We start from the raw sequence: 14680 nt of genomic DNA, 5'->3' as shown, positions 1-14680 counted from the left end.
GGGGGAATACAAGTTAAGTCATTATATCAATCACATGTGATTAATAACCAGCATACCAATGGATTTACTACACTTTTAGTTGTTTTATCAAACAGATTACTTCAGATAGCTTTCTAAAACATTTTTACTTGTTTAAAACTCTTTATTAAACTATATTATGTTCCGTAAGTTTCCTTTCAAACTCTGTTATACTTTGTTATCAAAAGAATTACTTTCGAAATGCTTTATAAAATGACATCAAGTCATTATTATTTATTTATTGTTCAAAACCCTTAAATGTTTTACAAAACTTCTTTTATACTTTTAAATTGTTAAAAGCATACCTATATATGTATAATTATATAAGTAATATTTGAAGGACTTAGGAAGGCTAGCTCGCCTTATTTCCTTTTCCTCGTTGGGATGTGGCTTTAGGGTATCGGTCATCCGTCCGAAGGTCGTTCAACTATTAGTTATATATCATGTATGCATATATAGACATAAAAGTACCCTCAGTCAGTTCAGTACCTTTGGCTAGCAAAGGTATATCTTCGTTATACTTGTACCTTACTAGTAACTATTATACGTATAGTTAGGAGATACTACTTACCATTCCAAGTACAAGGAATACACCAGAGTCAGTTCATTCATGAGTCTATACTAAATGCTATATGAAGGGATACACTTACTTGGATACACTTACATGGATACACTTACGTGGATACACTTACATGGATACTTTTGCATAGATACCTTGTTAAAAGCATGTCTGTATATGTATAGTTATATAAGTAATGTTTAAAGGACTTAGGAAGGCTGACCCGCTTTATTTCTTTTTCCTCATTGGGATGTGGTATGGTGGGTATCGGGTATCTGTCCGAAGGACGTTTAGATATTTAGTTATATATCATGTGTACATATACGGACATAATAGTTCTAATCAGTTAGTTCAGTACCTTTGGGTAGCAAAGGTATACGTTCATATATATCCCTAGTAAGCTATTATAGGTATAGTTTGGGCTTATATATGAGTTGGTAATAAATATGGATTTCGACCTAGCAATTCGTTGCGGAAGTCACCTTTAGTTCCAAACGCAGAATAGGGACTACCAATCATATTATTACTTACTTACAGCGGGTCTCGTGAAAAGGCTACTTACATTAAGTGGGTCTCGTGAGAAGATTACTTACTTTCTTACTTTCTTTCACTTAAAGTCGTGGTAGAAGACTACTTTCAAAACGGTCTAGTTTTGGTAGAAGACTACCTTTTTATACTAGTAGGAAATATGGGATTTTCTAGGAAATTCAAACGTTTACACTTTTACTTATAAGACTTTTCATTAATACTTATTTAGATAACGACATTAAATACTTATGAATTCAGCAACTTTAAAACTGATAAACTCTTTCAAAATAACTTGTATTCTCAGGTCACAAATAGACAGGTACCGATGCAAGGTTTAGAGAAGACGGAGCAATCAAGACTCGTCATTTATTTTGAGTATTCATTATGTTGTTATTACTATGAAAGAATACACTTGTAAGTAAAATTATATGAATAATGCAATTGATGATTTTGTTGATTGTTTACTACTTTGCATTGTTGTGATACTATACATGACGTCATCCGCCCCCGAACGTTTCCGCCATTCCGGTTTTGGGGTGTGACAGATTGGTATCAGAGCATTGTTTATAGTGAATATAGTATATCAACCCATAAAATATATACTAACTATAAATACATTGGGATTAAAACACTCTGAATAAGAGTTTATACTTTTAAATAATAAAATATTTAAGTAAGTATACGTTCCTGCATTCATACTAAAATCAGTGTCACAATGACAAGAACAAAAGTATTACGATTGTTGGATATCACAAGTAAGTTTGGGGATGTATGGTCAGTCTTGGGAGTGGCATAGCCTGATCAACGATGCTATTCCGAGGAGTGTTTAGCATGTGCCCAAGAATGGTTGTGATGTGGCAACAAGTCTAAAAAATTACCAACACAACCACAAAGAAATACCATAGGGGTATTTAGTGTTACTATAGTTACTTATCTGAGAACTAAATAGATTTTTTTTAGTATGTCAATAGTCGTTTAGTGGATACACTAAGGTTATATGTACTAGGATGTCATAGACTTAGAATCTGTGAATCTTTGCTTTATATCCTGTCCTCGTTGGGTTGGGGGCTTAGGGTTAGGGTCACTTATTCGAAGGTCTATCCTATCCTAAATACATATAACTGGTATGCACTAAACAAGTATTGAAGCAACTGATAAAGATCATCTTATAATTATCTAAGTTAGTTCGTCTAGTTAGTTTGTTCTTATTATCCCTTTTCTCGCGTAGATATCATGGTTGGATTCCATCCCCACGACAACCCATACTACCCTAACCACGACAATGTTGGATGGCTCAGACAGGAGCCAGAGAATGATCACCCAATCCCTTCGAATGATCGCTCAACTTAGTAGTTCTCGACGCCGATAGAATCTCATCGACTTCTCCTTCGGATATAGCCTAGTTTATGTAAAACTCTGGTCTAATTTCCTATTGTTATAAATCTTAGGTCTATTAAGTCTTGATTAGGTCGTTGTCCTGTCAAAACTTGCCCATGAATGGTTGATGTAAGGCCTACTCCCAGACCACTTTTCCAGAACATGTTACATCTATAATTCCAGTATTTTCGACAGATACCAAATCGTATGGACATTATTGTCCAAATTCTTTCACCTTTCGATACTAGATCATCATTCAAACGTGTTATTAAATTGTGCTATTGGACTATGGAGAGTTAGTCCATGAGTCACTCTCTTATTCATTTATTCTTACCGTGTTGTCATCTTTCAAATCTTATTGTCAAAAGATGCCGCCTTGTAGAAATCCAAGGCGTAACCCTATTAACGAAACACCGACACCACCACCTCCTCCACCACCTCAACCACCTCCTCCTTTCGACACTTCCATGTTCCAAGCAGCCTTCACGACCGCAGTAGCAGTTGCCGTGTCAGCCATCAATACTCTTGTCCCTAGTGGATCGGGAACGGGTGCACCTCCTTCTCACCATGGCGAGAGCCATGGGCATCCCAAGGAATGCACCTACAAGGATTTTACGAACGCCAAACCCCTAGATTTTAATGGAACTGGAGGGGTTATGATTTTAAGACAATGGATAGAAAAGACGGAAGCAGTCTTTGAGATCTGCGCCTGCCTGGAGAACAACAAGGTCAATTTTGCTGCTTGTACCTTTTCAGAAAGAGCTTTAACATGATGGAATGGCCATGTTAAGGTACTGACTCTAGTAGTGACAAATTCGATAAGTTGGGAAAACTTAAAGATCATGCTGATGAGAGAGTACTGTCCTCGTGGGGAAATTCAAAAGCTCGAACAGGAACTTTGGAGTCTGGAGATGGTTGGTACCGATATATCAACCTATACGGGTAGATTCTGTGATCTGGAAAACATGTGCCCGGATATCGTTGCTCCTGAGAGCAAGAAATTAGAGAGGTGTATTTGGGGGCTGTCTCCCCAAATTCAGTCAAGTGTGTTAGCATCAAGGCCCGATACTTTCGATAGTGCCAAAGAACTAGCACAATCTCTGATTGACCACGGAAACCATCGGAACTCAAAAATTTATGTACAAGATCAACAAGAACGAAACAACAACAAGAACAAGAGGAAAGATGAGTCCTCACAAGGTTCCTCAAGGAAACAACAACAATTTACAGTCAATGCTGCTACAGTACCTACAATAGCCTCTACTAACCCATTACCAGCAAAGCCGTATGTGGGTAATCTCCCAAAGTGCAACAAATGCAACTATCACCACCATGGACCTTGTCGAGAGATGCAGTGCTTAAACTGCAACAAAAAGGGACACACCATACGTTACTGCAAGAATCCAGCAAGACCGATCAACCAAGTATTCAACGCTGTATGAGCCAGTCTTGCTACGGTTGTGGCAAGGTGGGTCACTACAAAAGAAACTGCCCAAAGGCAGCGAATACTGGCACAGACGGAAGGATAATAACGATCATCGCCACAGGAGAGACTACTCCGGAACCATGTTAGAGTATCTACGGCATTCGTTGTAACAGACTCATAAACTGTTTAGAACTAGTGCAACTAGAGTCTTATCTTTTGCAAGGTCCCGTCAGTTAAGGGATCCCCGTGCTGCGTATACTTGTCTTTTGTAGTATACCTAGTCCGCAGCAATAGTTTTGTAGTAAATCTATAGTGTTGTAACTCTGTTAAAAGATGCATTGTTGTGTTTTTCCTATAACGCCGTTATGATCAAATCTAGTGCCTTTTATTTCCAAGTGTTACCGATTTCATCATACGACTAGATTCCATTCGATCCTCACGATACCGGGTTCGTGCGTAAATCTTTTCTTCGAAATCATCCTTCTAGCGAAACCGTCCCTTCAGAACCCCGAAGTACTCAGGCATAGAGTACCTCATATTTCTAATCCTTTCTGAAGGAACCTCAACGAACCTCCACGAAATACCACTCGTCCAGCAGACCAAGTTCGAGCACAGAAGCTATGGACGAATTCAGCTCACCTATTACTATTTAGTGTATACGCAAGGGTGGTATATGATTATGATTATGCAGACTTAGTATGTGTGTTTCCGCCCTTTCTCCTGTTCCTCGTTGGGTTGTGGACCTGGGGCAGAGTCGCACATCCGAACGTATTACTAACCCTAATTATATACGGCTTGTATACACGAGGCAATGATAGATGGACCAAGTATGAATCCTATCAGGAACAGAAGGGCAAAGTTGCCATGTCTACGAGTGGGTATTCTGCCAATCAGTAGAGCGCAACCCCAATAGTGATGCTAAGAAAGCTAATTTCGGGACGAAATTCCTTCTAAGGAGGGGATGATTTGACAACCCGAAATTTCCATTATGTTCAACATATCAAGTCAATAGAAGTCAGAACAGTACTGCTAATTTTCAAACTTTTTGGATTAAGTTTTAGTATTTTAGGATTAACACTTTAGGAGATATCAGGAGAGAGGATGCCCTAGGGTTTATTCTAGCACAATAAAGCCCCAACACATCAGAAAATTGGAGTTTACGGCCTAAACAATGGTTTTTATGGCCGCAAACCCTAAGGAAGGGGGTATATAAGTGACACTTAGTCTTTTAAATCACTTTTCCACCTTTCCAAGAGTAAACCCCCAAACTCTCTCAAGTATCATCCCAGTTTTCATCGAGATCTTCAATCTAGTAAGTGTTTCTAGCCCTTTCAAGTTAGTATATCACCTAATCTATTGTTTTAACACACATCCATCCGTAAGAATGTTCCAAAAGGTTGATTCTTCAAGTTTCACCAAGAACACACACTAGTGTTCTTGGACTTTTGGCTCATTTCAATCTTCTATATTGTAAGTACTCCTATCATAGAGTCTTATAAGCTTTTTTAGACTTCTAAACACCAAGAAAACACCCAAGAAACCAAGGACCAAGGGTGTTTACGGTCCAATAACATCTTGGGCCGTAAACCCAAATTTTGGTGCCAAAGTGTGCCTTATCCTTTCATAACCCTTGGAAACTAGCCTAGACTTTAACCTTGAAGTGTTTAGGACATGAAAACATCAAAATACCATGGTCCAAAGGATTTTACAGCAGCAAACACATGGAGAAATGGTCCATGGGAAAAAAAACTCCATTTAGGAGTGAATTGTTGCCCTAATCACTTCCTAAGGCTTAGACTTGGAGTTAGGATGCTTCAAAATGACTTCTAGGACTTCAAATCAATAAATGGTCAAAGGTTTATGAGCTTACGGCCGTAAACTCAAGGGTTTACGACCTTAAACTCAATGAGTTATGGTCATTAAGGAGTAAACTCATGAAAGGGGTTCTATTGAACCCTAGCCTCAATGGCCTTGTCCTACAACACTTAGATGCACTCCTTAGCACTTATAACACTTATATAAAGTTTTTATCATGTCCTAGGATGTCTTAACTTTGTTAATTAGTTGTTTAAAGACTAATTGGATGCATATATGTACTCCTATATGTTAAATAGGATCCTTGTGTGTGTACAAGTCTTCACTTGACACTTAGCATCCTACATCAGTCAATACATCCAAACCATCAACTACAGGTGAGTTCATACCCCTTAATCAATGTTTTAAATTTTTTTTAAATGCTTTTATGGGGGGGAATTCAAGTTAAGTCATGCTAGTTATTATATCAATCACATGTGATTAATAACCAGCATACCAATGGATTTACTACACTTTTAGCTGTTTTATCAAACAGATTACTTCAGATAGCTTTCTAAAACATTTTAACTTGTTTAAAACTCTTTATTAAACTATATTATGTTCTATAATTTTCCTTTCAAACTTTGTTATACTTTGTTATCAAAAGAATTACTTTCGAAATGCTTTATAAAATGACATCAAGTCATTATTATTTATTTATTGTTCAAAACCCTTAAATGTTTTACAAAACTTATTTTATACTTTTAAATTGTTAAAAGCATGCCTATATATGTATAATTATATAAGTAATGTTTGAAGGACTTAGGAAGGCTAGCTCGGCTTATTTCCTTTTCCTCGTTGGGATGTGGCTTTAGGGTATCGGTTATCCGTCCGAAGGTCGTTCAACTATTAGTTATATATCATGTTTACATATATAGACATAAAAGTACCCTCAGTCAGTTCAGTACCTTTGGCTAACAAAGGTATACCTTCGTTATACTTGTACCTTACTAGTAACTATTATAGGTATAGTTAGGAGATACTACTTACCATTCCAAGTACAAGGAATACACCAGAGTCAGTTCATTCATGAGTCTATACTAAATGCTATATGAAGGGATACACTTACTTGGATACACTTACATGGATACACTTACATGGATACACTTACATGGATACTTTTACATAGATACCTTGTTAAAAGCATGTATGTATATGTATAGTTATATAAGTAATGTTTAAAAGACTTAGGAAGGCTGACCGGCTTTATTTCTTTTTCCTCGTTGGGATGTGGTATGGTGGGTATCGGGTATCTGTCTGATGGTCGTTTATATATTTAGTTATATATCATGTGTACATATACGGACATAATAGTTCTAATCGGTTAGTTCAATACCTTTGGGTAGCAAAGGTATACGTTCATATATATCCCTAGTAAGCTATTATAGGTATAGTTTGGGCTTATATATGATTTGGTAATAAATATGGATTTCGACCTAGCAATTCGTTGCGGAAGACACCTTTAGTTCCAAACGTAGAATAGGGACTACCAATCATATTATTACTTACTTACAGCGGGTCTCGTGAAAAGGCTACTTACATACAGCGGGTCTCGTAAGAAGACTACTTACATATAGCGGGTCTCGTGAGAACACTACTTACTTACAGCGGGTCTCGTGAGAAGACTACTTACTTGCTTACTTTCCTTCACTTAAAGTCTGGGTAGAAGACTACTTTCAAAACGGTCTAGTTTTGGTAGAAGACTACCTTTTTATACTACTAGGAAATATGGGATTTTCTAGGAAATTCAAACGTTTACACTTCTACTTATAAGACTTTTCATTAACTCTTATTTAGATAATGACATTAAATACTTATGAATTCACCAGCTTTAAAGCTGATAAACTCTTTCAAAATAACTTGTATTCTCAGGTCACAAATAGACAGGTACCGATGCAAGGTTTAGAGAAGACAGAGTAGTCAAGACTCGTCATTTATTTTGAGTCTTCATTATGTTGTTATTACTATGAAAGAATACACTTGTAAGTAAAATTATACTAATAATGCAATGGATGATGTTGTTGCTTGTTTACTACTTTGCATTGTTGTGATACTGTACATTACATCCTCCGCCCCCGAACGTTTCCGTTGTTCCGGTTTTTGGGTGTGACACATAATGCCCATAACGCGTCCTGAACGCCGTCTTCTAGATATCCTCATCACGTACCCTAATCTGGTAATATGTAGACCTCAAGTCTATCTTGGAAAACTAAGACACCCCCTGCAACTGATCAAACAGATCATCGATCCTCGACAACGAATAAGGATTCTTGACTGTCAGCTTGTTCAGCTCCCGGTAATCAATGCACATCCGGTTCGAACCATCCTTTTTCTTGACAAAAAGGATCGGAGCTCCCCAAGGCAAGCTACTCGGTCGAATAAACCCTTTCCCCAACAGCTCCTGAAGTTGCGAGGATAACTCTTGCATCTCTGGCGGCGCAAGACGATAAGGCACCTTGGCGATAGGCGCTGCTCCCGGAACCAAATCAATGTGAAACTCCACCTGCCTTTCGGGAGGCACACCCGGCAAATCCTCAGGAAAAATATCCGAAAACTCGCGCACTACCGGAACATCATCAAGTGAAATCAGCCTACCCGCGGCTGCTCGGGTATCCATCACATAGGCTACAAACCCCTTGCAACCCTGCTGAAGACTCTGCCTGACTCTGGTGGCTGAACAAAACGCTGACTCACTTCAGGTACCCTCGCCATATACCATCAACACTCCCCCACTAGGGTCTCGTATCGTCACCAACTGTCGCTCGCAGTCAATAACAGCCGCGAAGCGGCTCAACCAATCCATGCCCACTATAACGTACACGTCCCCCATCGCATTTGGAACCAGATCTATCGGAAAATCAACACCGAAGATCTCAAGCACACATCCCCGAATCACATCCCTGTCATACACCACTCGCTCGTCGGCTATAGAAACCCACAGAGATCGACTCATCGCCTCCCGTTGAATACTGATATGCTGACTGAACACTAAAGACACAAATGACCGAATCACACCCAAGTCAAATAACACCAAAGCAGGTACGAAATTCACAAGAAAAGTACCTACACATATCATAATATAAACACAATATCTCAAGAATAGCATAAATGAATGGAAGGATACATACTAGCCACAACATCAAGCGCTGCGCGGACCTCCTCCGCTGTCAACTGTAAGGCTCTCCCATGAGCCTTAGGCGCCTCGGCCTTCACTGGCCGACTCTCTGTAGCTCGCACCGTAGCAGGGTCAGATCCCTGTGATGCTCCCTACGCCGACCCCCACAGATGTGGGCACTCAGCCTTCCGATGGCCAGTCTAGTTGCAGTGGAAACACACTACAAATCCCTTGGGGCAGTCCTTCGCCATATGCCCCTCCTTGCCACACTTGTAGCAAGATCCATATCTACATACCCCCTCATGACCCTTGTCGCACTTACCACAAGTGCGGCCCTTCTGGCTCCCCGACCTCGCATTAGCGGGCTTTGCCCGCTTGGCTGCCGGCTGAGACTGAGTTGGTCGCCTCTCCGTCCTCTGAGACTTAGCCTCCTCCCTGTCCTGTGTCTCGAGCTCGATCTCCCTCTTCCGAGCATTTTCCTGAAGCTTGGCAAATGTCTGGTACGTCGAGTTCACCACAAACTCGCGAATTTCCCTCCTCAGAATACTCAGATATCGACTCATGCGTGCCTGCTCCATAGACACCTACTCTGGGAAAAACATCGCCCTCTCTTGAAACATCCTGGTAATCGTGGTAACAGACTCAGTACCCTGCTTGAGGGTCAAGAACTCCTTTGCCAGTCGTTCCCTTTCCACCGGGGGAACGTACTCATCTCGATACATAGCGGTAAACCTCTCCCAGGTCACCGCAGCAAGCTCTGCAGAAGTGATGTGTGCTGTCGTGAACTTCCACTAATCCTTCGCTTTCATGCGAAGCTGGTTCAAAGCGAACCGTAACCTCAGATGCTCCGGACATGAACATATGTAGAAGCACCCCTCAATGTCAGAGATCCATCTCATCGCAGATATCGGATCTGAGTCCCATCAAACTTTGGTGGCTTCGTGTTACTGAACTCCCGGTATAACAATGCGTCACCCCCTTGTGGCCTGGCAGCAGCAACGGCTACAGTGGCTGCAGCAACAACAACATTAGTAAGAGCAGCATACCGCTCATCAAAAGTCTTAATCAGAGTGGTCTTGATAGACCCGAACATCTCTAGAATCTCAGCTCGGATGGTAGCAGCCACCTCATCATGAATCATCTGGCGGAGCTCTTCATCGCTCGCACCCCCCTCGCTAGTCCCTGGCCTATGGCGTGTCCCAACCATGATATCTCTGAAATACAACATAAAAATTATCATAGACTCGCTCGAGCATACTCGCACTTGATAACTCAACCCTACTTGCTCCCTAGTATCCTAAGGATTCCTACTTGGACTGTTCATTGATCCGGTGTTTTAAGTAGTACGGGCCCTATACTACCTTCCACACTACATCAGTATTCATTCCAAGTCCCCCTCCACGGATCCCATATCACAAGTACTCTATCTCTTGCTGCACACAAGCTACCCTTCGGTAGGCTCTCATAAGCTCCTCACTGCTACCTACTCACTCTCTAGCATCTCATAGCAGTAATCTCCCTAGGATAAGGCATCACAAATCAGGCAACTCTAGTCCTAATGAAAATATCTAGCCTACTCTAGCATGCATACCATATCATAACATATCTCATAACACATAATGTAAGGGTATTTCTGGGAAATCACCATTCGGGCGTTGGCAGATCGTACACACTGCTTTTCTCTGTTTTGTTCTCAATCCTTTTACTCTTGGGAAAATCATTTATTTTATGAAAACTTTCTCAAATCCTCAGTTTGAGTTCAAATACACCCGAAGGCGAATCTGAATCCCTCAAACCAAGGCTCTGATACCAAATTGTAACACCAAATTTTTCAAAACAAATTTTTCATTTTTAAAACATAGTTTTATTCATAAATTAATATCAAACATAATGTATCCACTGTCATCATAGTAAAAACATGTCCCAGAATCACATAAACAAAACTCCACGAGTGTGTACAGATCATGCCGGCGCCTTCCCACGATCATCACTGGTACCTGAAACACATACACAAAACACTATAAGCATAAATACTTTGTGAGTTCCCCAAAATACCACATATAACATATATCAGCCACTCTAGGTTGTAACCCTGAATGACCCTCTGGTCAAGTATCTCTGTGGAACCCTCTTAGTCCCATAACTCTGTGGACCCTCTAGTCCTAACTCTGTAAACTCTGACTCATACATAACACAAATCACATAGAATCACATCACATAATTAGCATACAAGATACTTCGTCACATAACTCTGATTACCACTCTAGGTAAGGTATAGTGAGAAGACTCGCCTCGGGAATCTCGGTAAAATCTCGAACTCAAAAATATTGGCCTAGCCTCCGCCTAGTCACAATAATAAATTACACTAAATAAATATCTCTCCACCAAATTGGATATTCTCTCATAAAAATCCATAGAAGGGTAAAATACCATTCTACCCCTCTATAGGCCCAAAGGCCCACTTGTTGACAAACCCTAAAAGTCAACTGTCCATTTTGACCAGACTCGTCGAGTGCATACGATGACTCGGCGAATCCCATTGTCCCTACAGACTCTTCCCTTTCTAAGCCTCACTCGACTCACTGAGTCACCCCCCCAACTCACCGAGTCACCACTAAAGTCAGACCCCGGGGCAACCCGATCCGACTCGTCGAGTCTACATATGGACTCGGCGAGTTTCTTCCATGGACTCGCTCAAACAACCTCCTGAGGTCAGATCTACTTAACCAAATCATAGATCTACCCCTTAAACACTCAAAAGTCACGTAAAGGTGCAACCTTTACGTGCATGCAACCCATAACAAGCCTCAAATGGAGAAATAACACTAGAAATGGCAACCTAGTCTCCAAATCCTTATTTACTTGCAAAAAAGCTGGAAGATAATGGCTCTAGGAACCTCTCATGGTCCAAATCTGATGTTATTCGTACCAAGGTGACCTCATACTCACTTGATCTCATAAAACTATGAGGGAAAAACCCTAAAACTATGAAATCCACCATATGAACGTGAAATGGAAAGAATTATACCTCCAAAGACAATATCTCAAGATGATTAGCTCCAATCCAAGCTCCCTTCGCATTCTAGATGGAACCTCTTTTCTTCCTTTAGCAAAATCACCCTAAAAATGAAGATTATAAGCCCTCATTTGCACTCAAGCCTTCCTCACTCTCTCTAGGTTTTCTCTAGAACACAGTGGCCGCAAATGAAGGCCATAAAGGTCTTTAAATAGGCTCCCAAACTCGGGGCTTAGGGTTTTCCTAATCAGCACCGACTCGACGAGTCAGATACTCGACTCATCGAGTCCGGTCGCAAAACCACGTCAACAGATAAGACTCTACCCGACGAGTTGAGGCACCAACTCGTCGAGTTCCCCCAAAAATAATAATTCAAAATAATAAAATTACATACCCAAACTCCGGCTATTACACTTGAAGAGGAGTCTAATCAGTCACTCGAAGTAAGAAAGAAAGAAGAAGAGTATCGTGAAGCTGCCCAGTCGCCACGACGTGGAGACAATAGTGTGACGTCAGAGACAATAAAAAGAACATTATGATTTTTCTGTTGTTGATTCGTATCGGTCACCTCTTCCTTTCCCATCTCGTTTCAAGGGAAATCTGGTGAAACAAGGAAACACAATGTTCATGGAGCATAAAGAACTTGAAGATCAATTGGAAAAAGAAGAAAAGCATTCGAAAACTCCAATGCTAACGCCAATGATTTTTGAGGTGTTTGCTTTTAGAAGGCTACCAAATCAAGTCACAAAGGCAGTTGAAGAAAGAGAAGAAGAATATGATGAGCCTCATTTTGACAAGAAAAACCCAGAAAGGGACATGACAAAAGCTAAAAACATGATAATGAGGAAAGAACCCAAGTAAAAGCACAAAGAAGATATCAACCCACCAGTGCAAGAAAGCTCAAGAAAGTCATTCAATAGAAGGGTTTCCTACAAACGAACGAGACATAAAATGATGGAGAACGAGGAGGCTACACTTCCACCTATCACAACGTAGAGTGGGAAGGAGTCCGACTCATGACTCTTCAAAAAGAAACGCTTCACGGGAGGCAACCTGATGTTTTTAAGAGTTTGCATTTTCGTTTCCTTTTGATTTGTTTTAGTTCTTCATTTTTAATTTATATTTTTAGTTTAACTGAATGATGATGTGTTTCTCTAGTTCTTGATCCTATTTTGTAGTGTTGAACGAAAGTGAAGCAGTGAAGGAGCTTAATTTGAAGAAGTTGTACGATTTTTGAAGATCATAATTGAAGAACAAGTTCTTGAATCAGTGTGGGGTTCCCACATAATGAAGAGAAAAGCATTTTGAAGCAGATTTACTAAAAAGAAGATTGGGAATGGTATTACACGTTACAAAGAGTCGAAGCCCACCTGTGTCAATCTTAAAATATTCTCTGAGAAGACACCATGACGTGGATATCATCAACACGTCGTGGAAAAAAATTTAATCGCGACTAAATCTGACTACACCACGACATGGCATCCTTAACCTACGTCGTGGAGACATTATTTTGCTCAACCTTGATGACCATTTGCTCGACTCCACGACGTGGCATTGCTTTCCCATGTCGTGGAAGCGGTTCAGAACCATTTTCAATAATGGTTCTTTGATTTCATTCGATCCAGCACATTTGCATTCACAAGAAGAAGGTCTAGAAGTACTATTTCCAGCAATTATAGGAGAAGTCTAAGCCTTCCACACAAATCTTAGAATTCGATCTCATCACTATTACCCAAGGGAGTTTGTTCTAACTCTTTCTTTTTAATTATTATGTTCTTTAATTGGTTTACTATGCAATGGGGACATTGCATCACTTAAGTGTGGGGTAGGAGGTTAAATTTAGGGTAAAAAGCATTCTGATAAAAAAAATTAAAAATGACTAGGATTAAAAAAATATATTATAAGATTTGAAATAATAATCTAAAATTAAATCTAGTGATAATTAACAAATAAAATGCTAGTATTGTGTGTGATGATCCTATGAGAGCCCAAATGTTTACCTAAGCCAATATATGTTATAATGTATTTGTGGCTTCCCATTTCCTAGTGAAAAGTCATGAGATTTTCAAGATAATCTGATAGTTTGTACAATGTAATAATTTTTGCAGCGTGTACTTGAAATTCATCTGAGAGAGCTTATGTAGTCATTGCACTTAGATTAATTCCTCTAACCAATACAGGTTGAAGTTAAGCTCCCTTCCTTAGGCATGTAGGAATTGAATGAAAAAAGTGAGCTATAAAAAAAATTACAAAAAAAGTTGTAAAAATTTTGGAGCTATCAAAGGATGAAGATCAAAAGATCAAAAATTCTGAAGAATCAAAAAATTGAAGATACCAAAAATCAAACAAAAAGGTGATGAATTCAAAAAAAAATCAAAGAGCAAATATCAAAGAAGGGATGAATTCAAGAGCTACGTTCTGGTATCAAATTTGTAATTCATTCTAGATCATATGTATGCTTGGGAAGCTTAAACAAAAATAGCTTGAGGTTATGAAAGATTTCTGAGGAGGGATTCGAAGGGTTGCAAAAATGAGTGTTATAGAAACTAAGGGGTGAATGTTCATTAGGATTGTGATTATTTAGGATTGGGAAGTTTTTAGGAATTATAGACACAAATACATGCAATGCGGTCTTGGGATAATTTTTGGGTTTAAAATGGGTTATTTTATGCGATATTGTAAGTTTAAAATCAATTTGCTTGGGGGCAAGCAAATGTTAAGTGTGGGGTATTTTGATATATGTATATCTACATATATATCACTACTAGAAAACAGTCTTTTACGACG

Source organism: Lactuca sativa, chromosome 3 (assembly GCF_002870075.4).
Source record: "Lactuca sativa cultivar Salinas chromosome 3, Lsat_Salinas_v11, whole genome shotgun sequence".
Taxonomy (NCBI): Eukaryota; Viridiplantae; Streptophyta; class Magnoliopsida; order Asterales; family Asteraceae; genus Lactuca; species Lactuca sativa.
The sequence above is the reverse complement of the archived record's forward strand: the minus strand, read 5'-3'. Positions refer to the sequence as shown.